At 49.1% G+C, this 12,680-nt stretch overlaps 1 long non-coding RNA gene across 8 annotated transcripts in view; it reads left to right on the top strand.

Annotated features, from left to right (window-relative positions):
• Positions 1-12,680, top strand: part of LOC102900349 — a 131,789-nt gene that overhangs the window by 100,385 nt on the left and 18,724 nt on the right. For all 8 annotated transcript variants that reach the window (XR_002152198.3, XR_006592351.1, XR_006592353.1 and 5 more), the window contains 2 exons: positions 5,478-5,571; positions 9,450-9,526. This is a non-coding gene — a long non-coding RNA (uncharacterized LOC102900349). The remainder of the gene's footprint in view (positions 1-5,477; positions 5,572-9,449; positions 9,527-12,680) is intronic.

Here is a 12,680-nt window from a genome sequence, read left to right as displayed (position 1 = left end):
CCTGCGGACCCTGGCATGCTGCCCCTTTCTTCGGGCTCCTGTGTCTTGAGCTATAAATTGAAGACCATACCAATGATCGAGGGTCATAAAGAAAAGCAATACCACGAGTTCAGCACTTGGTCCGTGGCTGGACTGTTGATTTCTTGAAGCAGGAGGGTCTCTCTTGCAAGGAAGGCACAAGGAAAGCAGGAATCAGGACAGGAAGTGGCCCCTAAAACTACCTGGCACGGTGCTATTGGAATCAAACAATTCCCAAACTGAGGAGACCTTGGAGATCATGTGAGGAAATCTTGGCGTCCCGCACATTCCTTTCTTCCCTTACGTACCCGAGAGCTTTTTCTCTTTGTCACACAGATGAGAAAAGAGCAGTGCCCGCACCCCAGGAAAACACAGAGGAGTTTTGTTTCTAAACACCCTTCACTCATATGTGGCTCCTGAGAAACTTAATCAGAAGACCAGGGGGAGGGGAGTGGGTGGGGGGAAAGTTACAGAGAGGGAAGGAGGCAAACCAGAAGAGAGTCTTAAATACTGAGAACAAACTGAGGGCTGATGGGGGGGGGGTGGGGGAGAGGGGAAAGTGGGTGATGGGCATCGAGGAGGGCACCTGTTGGGAGGGGCCCTGGGTGTTGTATGGAAACCAAGTTGACAATAAATTATATAAAAATAAATTAATTAAAAATTGGGGCGCCTGGGTGGCGCAGTCGGTTAAGCGTCCGACTTCAGCCAGGTCACGATCTCGCGGTCCGGGAGTTCAAGCCCCGCGTCGGGCTCTGGGCTGATGGCTCGGAGCCTGGAGCCTGTTTCTGATTCTGTGTCTCCTTCTCTCTCTGCCCCTCCCCCGTTCATGCTCTGTCTCTCTCTGTCCCCAAAATAAATAAAAACGTTGAAAAAAAAATTTAAAAATAAATAAAAATAAATAAATAAGCGCCCTCCACCACAGGTGTGAGAGCTAGTCACATTTTCATTCCGGCTGGGTTTACTCCCGTCACTGGTGCTGACACAGGAGTCACTCTGCTGGTCCCGGGAGCACCGCAGTGCGGTGGATCGATGGACGCAAAGAGGCCAGTCGTGCCTTGTTTTCATCCTCGTGATGAAGCAAGAGCATTGCCGGCAAACGGGGGCAGCTGGGATGCTGGTGGATGTTTCCATGCAGGCAGGAAGCCAGGTTCAGCCACCTGGACCTTGAGTCTCTAACAGAACCTTCCGAGATCCCTTCCAAGACGGTTGCCTGCAGACCCGCCTGCCTCGTGTCTATCAGCAGGAGCACATGTTTCGGCACACCTCTGTGGACCAGGCGCTGCCCTAGGTGTTCCACTGAATACTGACATTAGCCCAGTGACTTCAGCTCTGATGTTCCCATTTGAAGTGAAAACTAAACAAGGCCTCAGAGAGGTGAAGCCACCTCGCCGGGATCACACTGCTGGTCAGTGGGGCAGCTGGGATCAAAACCACATCGGTCCTGCACTGCCGGTGGGAGTGCACACTGGTGCAGCCACTCTGGAAGATAGCGTGGAGGTTCCTCAGAAAGTTAGAAATCGAACTACCCTACGATCCAGCAATGGCACTACTAGGTATTTATCCAAAGGATACAGCTGTGCTGTTTCAAAGGGGCCCGTGCACCCCGATGTTTATGGCAGCCAAAATATGGAAAGAGCCCAAATGTCCACTGACAGATGAATGGATAAAGAAGACGTGGTTTGTGGGGCGCCTGGGTGGCTCAGTCGGTGACGCGTCCGACTTCAGCTCAGGTCGTGATCTCGCGGTCTGTGAGTTCGAGCCCTGCTTTGGGCTCTGGGCTGACAGCTCGGAGCCTGGAGCCTGCTTCGGATTCTGTGTCTCCCTCTCTCTCTGCCCCTCCCCTGCTCACATTCTGTCTGTCTGTCTCTCTCTCTCTCTCAAAAATAAACATTAAAAAAAAGAAGAAGACGTGGTTTATATGTACAATGGAGTATAACTCGGCATTCAAAAAGAATGCCATTTACAATAACATGGGTGGAACTAGAGTGTATTACGCTGAGCGAAATTAGAGAAAGACAAATATCATATGACTTCACTCATATTTGGAATTTAAGATACAAAACAGATGAACATAAGGGAAGGGAAGCAAAAATAATATCAAAACAGGGAGGGGGACAGAACATAAGAGACTCTTAAATATAGAGAACAAACTGAGGGTTGCTGGAGGGGTTGGGGTGGGGGGATAGTCTAAATGGGTAAGGGGCATTAAGGAGGACCCTTGTTGGGATGAGCACTGGGTGTCATACATAGGGGATGAATCACTGGAATCTACTCCTGAAATCATTATTGCACTGTATGTTAACTGACTTGGATGTAAATTTAAAAAAAATAATAAAAAAAATAAACATACATCTAAAATAAACAACAGCAAACCAACACCAGATCTGTCCATCTTCAAAGTACAAGCCCTTCCCCACAATAGCTAATGGCTAATCCCTTCCATGCACAACTGCATTTAACCTTCATAAGAGCAGAGCAAGGTGACTGTTATCAAGGAGTGCGAGGCTCCGAGACGTTAATTGAATTATCCAAAGTCCCAGATTCATGGACCCTGCGTTTCTTCATCTTATGTTGCTTTGCACTGGGTCCCGGGTTACAGCTGTGAATGACCTACGTGTTCTCACCTTCACGGAGCATCCTCCCTATTGGGGAGCGAGGTGTATTGTGCCACGTGATAACCCATGATGCGGTAGGAAGTGACATAATGGGACACACGTAGCGTTGTGACATTAGAATGAGAGAGGTGTCTGGGAAGAGGTCCTTGAGGAGGTGTAAGCCGAATCCCGGCTAGGAAGGGAGAAAGCAGGTGCTGTGGTCTGAATGTTTGTGTCCCCCTAAAATTCAGTGTTGAAGCCCTAACCTTAGGAGTGATGGTATTTCAGGTCGGGACCTTGGGAGGTAATTAGTTACGTGAGGTCATGAGGGTGGGCCCCCAAGATGGGATTAGTGTCCTGAGATGACGAAGAATGACCAGGACTGGCTATTTGCCCTGTGAGGACACAGTGAGAAGGCAGCTGTCATCAAGCCAAGAAGAGGGCTCTCACCGGGAGCCCGAATCTGCTGGCACCTTGATTTTGGCCTTCTGGCCTCTGGAACCATGGGAAATAAATGTCTATACTTTAAGCTGCCTGGTCGGTGGTATTTGTTACAGCAGCCTGAGCGGACTAATACGGCAGGACTCTAACCTAATTCAGGGAGGCCACAGGGTCTCTCTTCTCCTCCTGCTGCCTTCTGCCAGCAAGGAAAGTAAGAAATATTAGCAAGTTACCCAAATGTTCTGCCTGGGCCTGCACAGATCTTTCTGGAGTAGGTTAAGGACAAGTCCAGGGAAAGTTACTGGGTTTCACTGGGGAGAAGGCAATAGACGGGTAGCCACTAACTGAAATGTTTCTGGGCGTTAAGTCAATTTCTAGGGGAAATGGAAGGTGGATGAACTGGCACCCGTGAGTGCGTCTGACATCCGCCTCTTCCTGGTTCCGGATACAATTTCACCAGTAAAAAATAGTTTCTCAGTGTGATGGCTGCTACTGGCAAGGTAAACGAAACCCCCTCAGCTTTGAGGTCAGGGAGTGAGGAGGAAGAGGCCAGAAGATACTTTCCTAGTGTGAATGTTTTTTTGTTTGTTGTTGTTGTTGTTGTTGTTATCGGCTCCCGGCATGTTAGAGCTGGAGGGGAACTTAGATTCAGCCAAGTCCAACCCCCGACATCTGACAGATGGAGAAGGGGGAGTCACCAGTTCAAGGGAAGCGCCCCGTGGTGGCAGGGCTGGGAAGAGAACCCTTGTCCGTCCATCTCGGAAACAGAGACTTCTCTGGGGACTTGAAGCACAAAGTCGTTACGTAAAGGGAATTAACGGCATATAGAGTTATTGAAAACACGAGAAGAGCAGAAGTCAGGGAACACTGCGACCCTATGATCTTCCCACCTTTCTTGGGGGTCTAGCGTCCATGTGGCTTTCTGTTTCCCTCAGCGTATGCCTTCCTTGCTCTAAAAAATCTACCCCTTTTTAAAATGTTTATTTCTTTATTTTGAGAGAGAGAGAGCAGGGGAGGGGCAGAGAGAGAGAGAGAAGGAGAGGGAGAGGGAGAGAGAGAACCCCAAGCAGGCTCCACACTGTCAGCGCAGAGCCCAACATGGGACTCGATCTCACAAACCGCGAGATCATGACCTGAGCCGGAACCGAGAGTCGGACGCTTAATCGACTGAGCTACCGAGGCTCCCCGTGAATTTTATTTTAAAGGACATATGGGCACGTTTAGAAATGAACTAGAAAAAGTCAAATGTTATGATAGGAAAATGGGCAAGATTCAGTCAGGCATCCAGGCATAGACTGTAGGCATGGACAGATCTGGATTCTACTTCTGGCTCCGTCTATCATCCCCATTTTGTATCTAACGTTACTGGCCAGAGCACAATCGAAACTTTCCAGAAAGACTTCCCCAGGGGCGCCTGGGTGGCGCAGTCGGTTAAGCGTCCAACTTCAGCCAGGTCACGATCTCGCGGTCCGGGAGTTTGAGCCCCGCGTCAGGCTCTGGGCTGATGGCTCAGAGCCTGGAGCCTGTTTCCGATTCTATGTCTCCCTCTCTCTCTGCCCCTCCCCCGTTCAGGCTCTGTCTCTCTCTGTCCCAAAAATAAATAAACGTTGAAAAAAAAAAAATTAAAAAAAAAAAAAAGAAAGACTTCCCCAAGTGAGAAAGCTAGATGGGGCGTGGCTTTGTTTGGGGATCCCTTGGTTCTGGGATACAAATGTAATGTGTGGGATCCCTTAGTTCTGGGATACAAATGTAAAAATTTGGAATCCTAAACCCCTGCATTTCAACACTGGGAAATTATTGCCGTACGTAACAAGTGAGTGAGTTGCTCATTTAGAGTCATACCATGTCCTTATTTATCGTCTGTTTCATTCCCACAAGGGTCTGAGGGAGCTGTGATTCTGTATTAGGCCAGACTTGAGTAGCAAATCGATCTGAGCTCCGAGTGCTGGGAGGGACCAGAGCTTTTTAGCTGTAGCTACTGCAACATTTTGTCCCCTTTCTCCACTTTGCAGCATAATGTTTTGCAAAAGAGACAAAGATAAATACTCGCACTTAAAAGTAGAAGAATCAACAGATGTCACGGATATTTTTAAACCAATTACTGAGCCAGTCCTGCAGAAGCAGGCACATGAAATATAGATGTGGCTTCCTGCACCAAATCTGATTTGTTTCTGAGACCATTCCTTCATCACAGCTTGAGCCGCATTCCAACGGACCCAGAACAAACTGATGAACAATTGGCATTCGGGGTTGTTAGCAACCCTGCCGACAATTTACGAGGCGCACTATGGCCATCGTCTTTAATAACAATTAACGCAGAGCGCTGTTTTCTCACCAAGGGCTGGAAGCGGGAGGCACTGACTGCTCAGACCCCCTCACGTGACCGGCTAAGCAAGGAAATATCTCCTTCTGTTCCTCTTCCAGTTTGAGCGGAAGGCGTGTTTTCAGGCAAATGGACAAGGTGAGGCAATGATGTCCAGGCTGCAGCTTTGGAGAGGGAGCTCTCTGAAGCCTTACGGTATGTTCCTGCACACCTCCTGCGAGGGTTCTATGTAATAATACTTCACTGCCTTGTGGCGGGACTGAGTGTTCTTGTGTGATAGAGGTGTCCTCATTTTTTAGAAAGTTTATTTATTTATTCTCAGATGGGGGAGGGGCAGAGCGAGGAGAGAGGGGATCCCACGCAGGTCCTGCACTGTCAGTGCAGAGCCCGATGCGGGGCTTGACCTCACGAACCGGGAGATCGTGACCTGAGCCGAAGTCAAGAGTCGGAGGCTTAACCGGCTGAGCCACCCAGGGGCCCCGAGGTGTCCCCGTTAATAAGGGCAGGTGCTCGGCCTGATGCATTCACAAATCATCACCGAGCTGCTGATTTGTGCAAGGCACCGGAGACACAGTTGCAAACAAGATAGACAAAGTCGCTGCCCTCCCGGAATTTGGGGGGGGGGGGTAGAAATTTCATTCCACGAGGAATTACAAATGTGGCCAGTATTAATGAAAAGATGTTGGCTACCTTTCCTCCATTCCTGGGTATAATCCAATGGCTTTCAGCATGTGGTCCCCACGTCAGTACTGGCAGCTTCATTCGGGAACTTGTCAGAAATGTTCATTCTCAGGCCCCATCCGTGGCCCTGCTGATTCAGAAACTCTGGGGGTGATGGCTAGCGATCGGTGGTTTAGCAAGCCCTCCCGGTCGTTTTGCGGCATGCCCCAGCTATTGTGGCCCAACTGGGTCAAAACCCATGATAGTTGAATGGGGGTCAAAGAAATACCTTATTAGAGCGGCAAGAAAATGCCACGTAAGCCTCACGGTCCAAGTTTTCCAGTAAACCGTGTTGGAGAATGTGGTCTGGGGGCCGGAGTAGGCTATGTGTCTTCCCCACATCCAGACTTTGGAGCCTGTCTGGGGGGAGAGGCGGATCTTCTAATGCAGGGGACGCCCAGCCGACTCCCTGCAGCATCGCAGGACTACCTTGTAAACTAAGAAGCACAGACAATCTCAGGTCTTCACTGTCCACCCAAAGGAAGACCCAAGCAGGCGGGCTCACCTCGGGGGAGTGGAGATAGAAGGGGAGCCCTTCCTACAACCCCGAGTCAGGCAGTGAAGGAGCGCCGGAGGCCGGCTGCACCGTGGGTGAAATGACAACTTGTAGCACGTTGGTCCCTCGGTGAAACATGGCTGGGGCTCTGATCGGCACCAATTGGATTAGCTACTCTTGGGGGTGCAGGGGAGGGTGTGAAGCAAGTGGGACAAAGAGGCTCCGTCTTCCTCTTTTTGGCCTGGAGGAACAGGGTGGAAGCCTCACCTGCCACGGGGCTGAGGATTGTGGCTTCTCCTAAAACGGGGAAGATAGAAGATGCTACAAACGGGAGGTGGGGGGTGGCAAGGCATTTTAGGCGGGAGTCAGGTCATGAACGTTCTGGAGCCATAGGGAAGAGCCTCCGTTTTGGTTCATTTGGTGAGATTGTTTCCCATTCACTGCATGCTTTCAATTTCTCCTTTGGCCCTGGTGACTTTCCTCTATTTCTTTAGTGTTAGTCTCTGACTTCCTACCTCCTTCTCTTATAACCTGTCTCCTCACTCATCGTCCTTACGCCAGGCGACTGTTACCGACTGAGGCTTCCGTAACTCTGAGACGCGGCACAATCGTCAGAACTATCACGGGAGCACCGGGCTGTGGGTTGTGTCTCTGGCGGGGAGGGTGTGATTATGGGGCAGATGGCCACCTACGCACAGGTCAACATTGCCTTGAAGTCAGTCGGCGACGCACTGAGGAGTGTGGCCAAAATGTCCAGCATGTGGCCTTGAATCTCATCAGGGGACTGTCACCCGAAGGGATGACAAAGGAGCCTGGGGGAAAATGCATGCACCTTGTGAGGCCAGAGAAGGAGGCCCACCACCTCCAGGGTTTTGAAAGCAAGGTCAGCGTGTATGGAAAAAGTCACAGAAAAGCCGCAGCTCCCCCAGGAAGCTTCCAGATTGAAGTGCCTGATGCTCTCAGAACTGGAGCACCTTTTGTGGGGGGAGTGGGATTTCCCACTGCTGCTTTAATTTCCACCCGTGCACCAATGCCTCTTATACCCACAGCACGAACCTGTCTCAGGAGCACAAGAGCTACTTACTCAGCTACGTCTTGTTCTCAACTGGGCTGATGGCCTTCATTTCGGGTCGCCTCTCCTGTGCGTCCCGTCACAAGCGGGTGCGACACCATGGGATGAATGCTAGGCAGGCAGACAAAACAGACACGTGCCGTAAGTTCATTGGGGCGTCCTGGAGCCCCCACCTGTCTAGGCAGTTCTTCCAGAGGCTGCAAAATATAGCAGTCCTCTCTTCCCACCAGACCTCCTAACCAGTTGCAAAATGAGGCAAACTAGGCAGGAAGACGGAGAAACAAAACCTCTCTTGATGAATGATAACGTGTGGTTGGGGAGAATGTTGCTTTAGTTGAAGAGCCAAGATGAACTTGCTGGTTCCTCCAGCCTAGGCCGTGGAAGAGCCCGTCTGAGGGAAAATCTGAGCATCCAAAGGAGACACCCAGATCTCTGCTTCTCGCTGGTCCCCAGGAGATAGAAGGAGAGACCAAAAGAGTAATGTTCATGGTGCTTGTGAGGCTCCCTCCAGCTTCTTGAGACATCGGGCCGATGGACTTGTCCTCCAACGCTCGCTCCGCCACTATGGGGAGGGGCGGAGGCAGAAGGCCAAGCCTATCTAGGCAGAATCTTCCATACAGAAGGACGGTGAAGAGAAGAGAAAGCCTTCCGCAGCAGCAACCTTAATGCCTTCATTCCCTCCTGCACCTGCTTCTCGCTTCTCGAAACAGAATGGTGCACAGTGAAGACGAGGTTCCAGATTAAAAGGCAGCGTGGGAGCCTGGAGTTGGGAGTTAATCCATTTGATCTGAGGGTTTGGAGGAAGGCTGCACAGAAGAGGTGATGGCGGAGGTGGGCCTTGGAAGACAAGCTGGTGTTTGTTTGCCAAGAAGAAAAGAAAGTGTCCTTGGCGGAAGGATTGTAACAAAAGTGGGGGGGGGGAGGGAAAAATGTCCAGTGCCCTCTTCCATGTGGAATGTGTGGGGAACTTGCAGCAGGGACGTTGTCTTAGTAGATAAAGCACAAGACAGAGGTGTGTCTGGGAGTAAGGGTGACCAAGGACCGGGGCGTCTCCCAGGCATCATCCTGGCAGGGCCAAGAACGTTGGAGAAAATCTTCCTGCTGATGCACAAAGCTGTGTCTCCGGTATCATTCAGCTTCCAGGCCGGCTACCATATCTGGGCTTTTTGCTTCCACCAGTTGGGACAGGAGAGCCTTGTTCTTTTACGGAGCATCACAGAACCTCACAGAGAGGTTAGGGGAGAGATGTTCCTCGAAACCTTGCACAGGCATTTATATTTTCTAAAGAGGTGGGCAGAATGCCAGAGGAGAAATGGGACTCTTTGGAACCTGTAAAAAAAACACCGTTAAGTTTCATCTTTTAGAGTCAAAGGAATGAGTGGCTTTATTTTTTTTTTTTTCTGGAAATTCTTCATAAAAGCCACTTTGCAAAGTCTGGAGTGCAGGATGTGTCACACCGAAGGCACTTGTATTTTTACCTTGGAAGAGAAAGTGATGCTGTCACTTCTCTTTGTTCTGAAGAATGGGATCTTTCTGGTGCTGGGACAGTTTTCCCCAGAAGCCTCCCCTATCTTTTTTCAAGGTAGGCTGCACGCCCAGTGTGGAGCCCAGTGTGGGGCTTGAAACCACCTTAAGATCAAGACAAGCTGAGATCAGGAGTCAGACACTTAACCCACTGAGCTAGCCAGGCATCCCCTATTTTTTTTAACCCCCAGAAGCCATTTCCACAAAAGAATCAGGAAGGTATGAGAAGTGGGTTGTGAATATCATTGTTCTTTATTGCAGGTATGTCCACACTGGCTTGGAATAAAAGAATAGAGGGGGTGCCCAAGATGAGCCAGGAATAGGACCAGGCACTGCAGGTACTTTTTTCTTTCTAAGCAATAGGGTGCTGTTATTCCCATCATATAGATGAGAAAACTGAGTCCCAAGACTGCGTCACTTTGTGCTCTTCCTAAGGCGCCATGCTTGTTCTCTAGAACGTTGGACCAGAAATTAGGTCTAATCTTAATTTTTGTTTCTTCTCTTCCTAAACTCCATTCCTGCATTGCTTCTATCACTCTGACTAGGTGGCTAGCCCTTTTCTTGTCCTTGGTCTCCTTGGGGGAAAATATTCAAGATACGACTTAAAAAAACGAGACTTACATTTGTCCAACATCCAGAGGATTGGTGTCCCATGGTGAGTTCTAACTCATACAGTCTAGGGACTAACTCACCCATTTCCAGAACTTTCCTTAGAAATTGCTATTTACTCAAGATCCACGTATGAGTGAAAGCATATGATACCTGTCTTCTCTGACTGACTTCTTTCACTCAGCATCGTACTTTCCAGGTCCATCCACGTTGCCGCAAGTGGCGGCAGCATGGCATGATTTCATTCTTTCTCATTGCCAAGTAGATTTCCATTGATGAGCACTGGGTGTTGTGTGTAAGTGATGAACCACGGGAATCTACCCCAAAAACCAAGAGCACACTTTACACACTGAATGTGAGCCAATTTGACAACAAATTCTACCAAAATTTTTTCTATTAAAAAATTTAAAAAAAGAAATTGCTGTTTACTGTATGAGCCCTATCAGAAGCATCACCACATTACCGCTAAAACTTTTCTCTAATGCTTATGTTTAAAATTTCAAATTAATACATGTTCCTTAAGGGTAATTTTTTAAACTGAAAACCGAGAGAAGATAAAAATAAAAATCCTACAAACGTCCGTTAATCACCACAGTAATACCTAGCATTTTTCTTTCCGAGTTTTAGAGTTAAACCACTTTTTAAATGTTTTGTTTTAAATTCACTTATTTATTCTTGAAAGAGAAAGAGAGTGTGCCTGCATAAGCAGGGGAAGGGTAGGGAGAGAGGGAGAGACTGAGAATCCCAAGCAGGTCTCCGCACTGTCAACACAGAGCCCGATGACACAGGGCTCGAACCCTTGAACCACAACTGAGCCACCCCGGCGCCCCAGAGTTAAGCCATTTTTGGACATTTGTGAGACACTCAAATTCTCCCTCCTTCATCTGTACACGGAGTCCAAAAGCAAGTTGTGCAAGTTCTCCAAGCCTTGGCTTCCTGCTCCTGCCATGGTTAGCTGGACGACGAAAGGCCATACGCATGGGGAGCATCAGGCACAGTGCCTGACACAGAACTGGTCTCTACTAAATAGTGGCCATTAGCACTGCCACCCAAGTTCAGGCATCGGAGTCCTTGTGTTTGCTGGAATCCCAAACCGGTGCCCGTGAGACACTCTTTGTCTTCCCAGAGACCTCCTGACCTTCCTTTCGGGGGTATTGATGTTTAAGAATAATCAGTTGAGGGGCGCCTGGGTGGCTCGGTCGGTTGAGCGTCCGACTTCGGCTCAGGTCACGTTCTCGCAGTCCGTGAGTTCAAGCCCCGCGTCGGGCTCTGTGCTGACAGCTGGGAGCCTGGAGCCTGTTTGGGATTCTGTGTCTCCCTCTCTCTCTGGTCCTCCCCACTCATGCTCTGTCTCTCTCTCCCTGTCAAAAATAAGTAAACATTAAAAAAAAAAAATCAGTTGAGTGCCCTGTGAGCCCAAGGGGCGGGGCTCTTGTCTCTTACCTATCGCTTGTTTTCCCAGTACCTAGAAAAGTAGCTGGCACCTCGTAATTTCTCAGTATTTATTGTTGAATAAAGGAATAATTACCCAGGAATAAAGGAATAATTACCCAGGAATAAAGGAATAAGCACCCAAGACTTTTCTAAAGAGATTCACACTATGCCAACGTGGTACTTTCTACGCGCTCATTCATTCATAAACATTTATTAAATGTGGACCATGTTCTTGGCATTAAAACATCACTGTCAAGGGGACAGATATGAATCAGGCATGGACCTTGCTGTTGAGGAGCTTGTGGACTGAGAAGGGGGACATAGTCCAAGGCAGAAATGATAGGTGACAAGGGAGGAACTTAGACAGTGTTATGAGTTTTCAGGAGAGAGTTCCACCGGCTTCCGCTTTTAACTGTTGGAACCAGAGTGACAAGGACGTTTGAACAGACCTTTGAAAGATACCTATATACTTGTTTACTCAACCAATCTAGGAAAATAAGCAGCCAGTCAGTGGATAAATGAGTTAGATTTAAAAAAAAAAAAAAAAAGCCCATACAAGTAAATAGTCAATTGAATTGACCAGCTGTCTAACTTAACTGTCTAGTTGATTCAGTCAAAACAATCTTGTTTGGGCACCAGTGCTCCCATACGTATTTCCATGGCAAATGAGAAATTTGCCAGGCCCTGTATCTTGTCTCGAATCTCCACACCGAGAGTTCTGACTTCAACAATTCATTAAAACCTTGTGTCTGTGCCAAGATTTCCTTGCTTCTCCACCCTCCCCCCCCCCCCATTCCTTCATTAAAACAGAGTGATTATGCAATCCTATCCCTCTGCACAGGGCTCCTTCTAAAAATGTCCTTCTGCAAATGTCGTGGTCATGGCTGATTGGCACCGGGAGACGGCGGGAGACGGCGGGAGGTGGCAGCAGCCGGCGGGAGCTCTTCTTCTGAGTCTAGTTTGGCAAAATGCTTTCTCAGGGATGGGCTGTGGGTCACTCCCAGTGCCAAGCGCACGGACGAGCAAGAATCAAAGGGAGAGGAGACCAAGGGCAGCGTAGGGAAGGTAAAGTGGCAGCTGAGTGGATGACAATAAGTCAGAGACTCTTAGAGCTCCCAAGAAGCTTGGCTACAATGAGGTCCAATACATTTATGTCACAGATAAACAAATTGGTTCCAGAGCACGCAGCTGGTGGTGGGAACACCGAAGTTGGTGGCAAGCTTTCTTTCCCTCACCCTCCTGTGTCCCATCTCCTGTGTGGAGGGTGAGAGATGAACAGGCATGTGAGAGGCCGGGACCACGCTGTTCACAGGCGTCACGTCTTGCCCGGGCCACTTCTGACCCATGAAATAGACGCACAGGGTTCTGAGCCCAGGAGCAAGTGCTGTAGGGGAGGCGGAGGGCACTGGTTGTTGCCTTTGGGAAATTAGATCATGAAAAAGAAGGGGT

This window comes from Felis catus, chromosome F2 (genome assembly GCF_018350175.1).
Source record: "Felis catus isolate Fca126 chromosome F2, F.catus_Fca126_mat1.0, whole genome shotgun sequence".
Classification (NCBI taxonomy): Eukaryota; Metazoa; Chordata; class Mammalia; order Carnivora; family Felidae; genus Felis; species Felis catus.
Note: the sequence above shows the minus strand (reverse complement) of the source record. Positions and strands in the feature narration are given on the sequence as shown.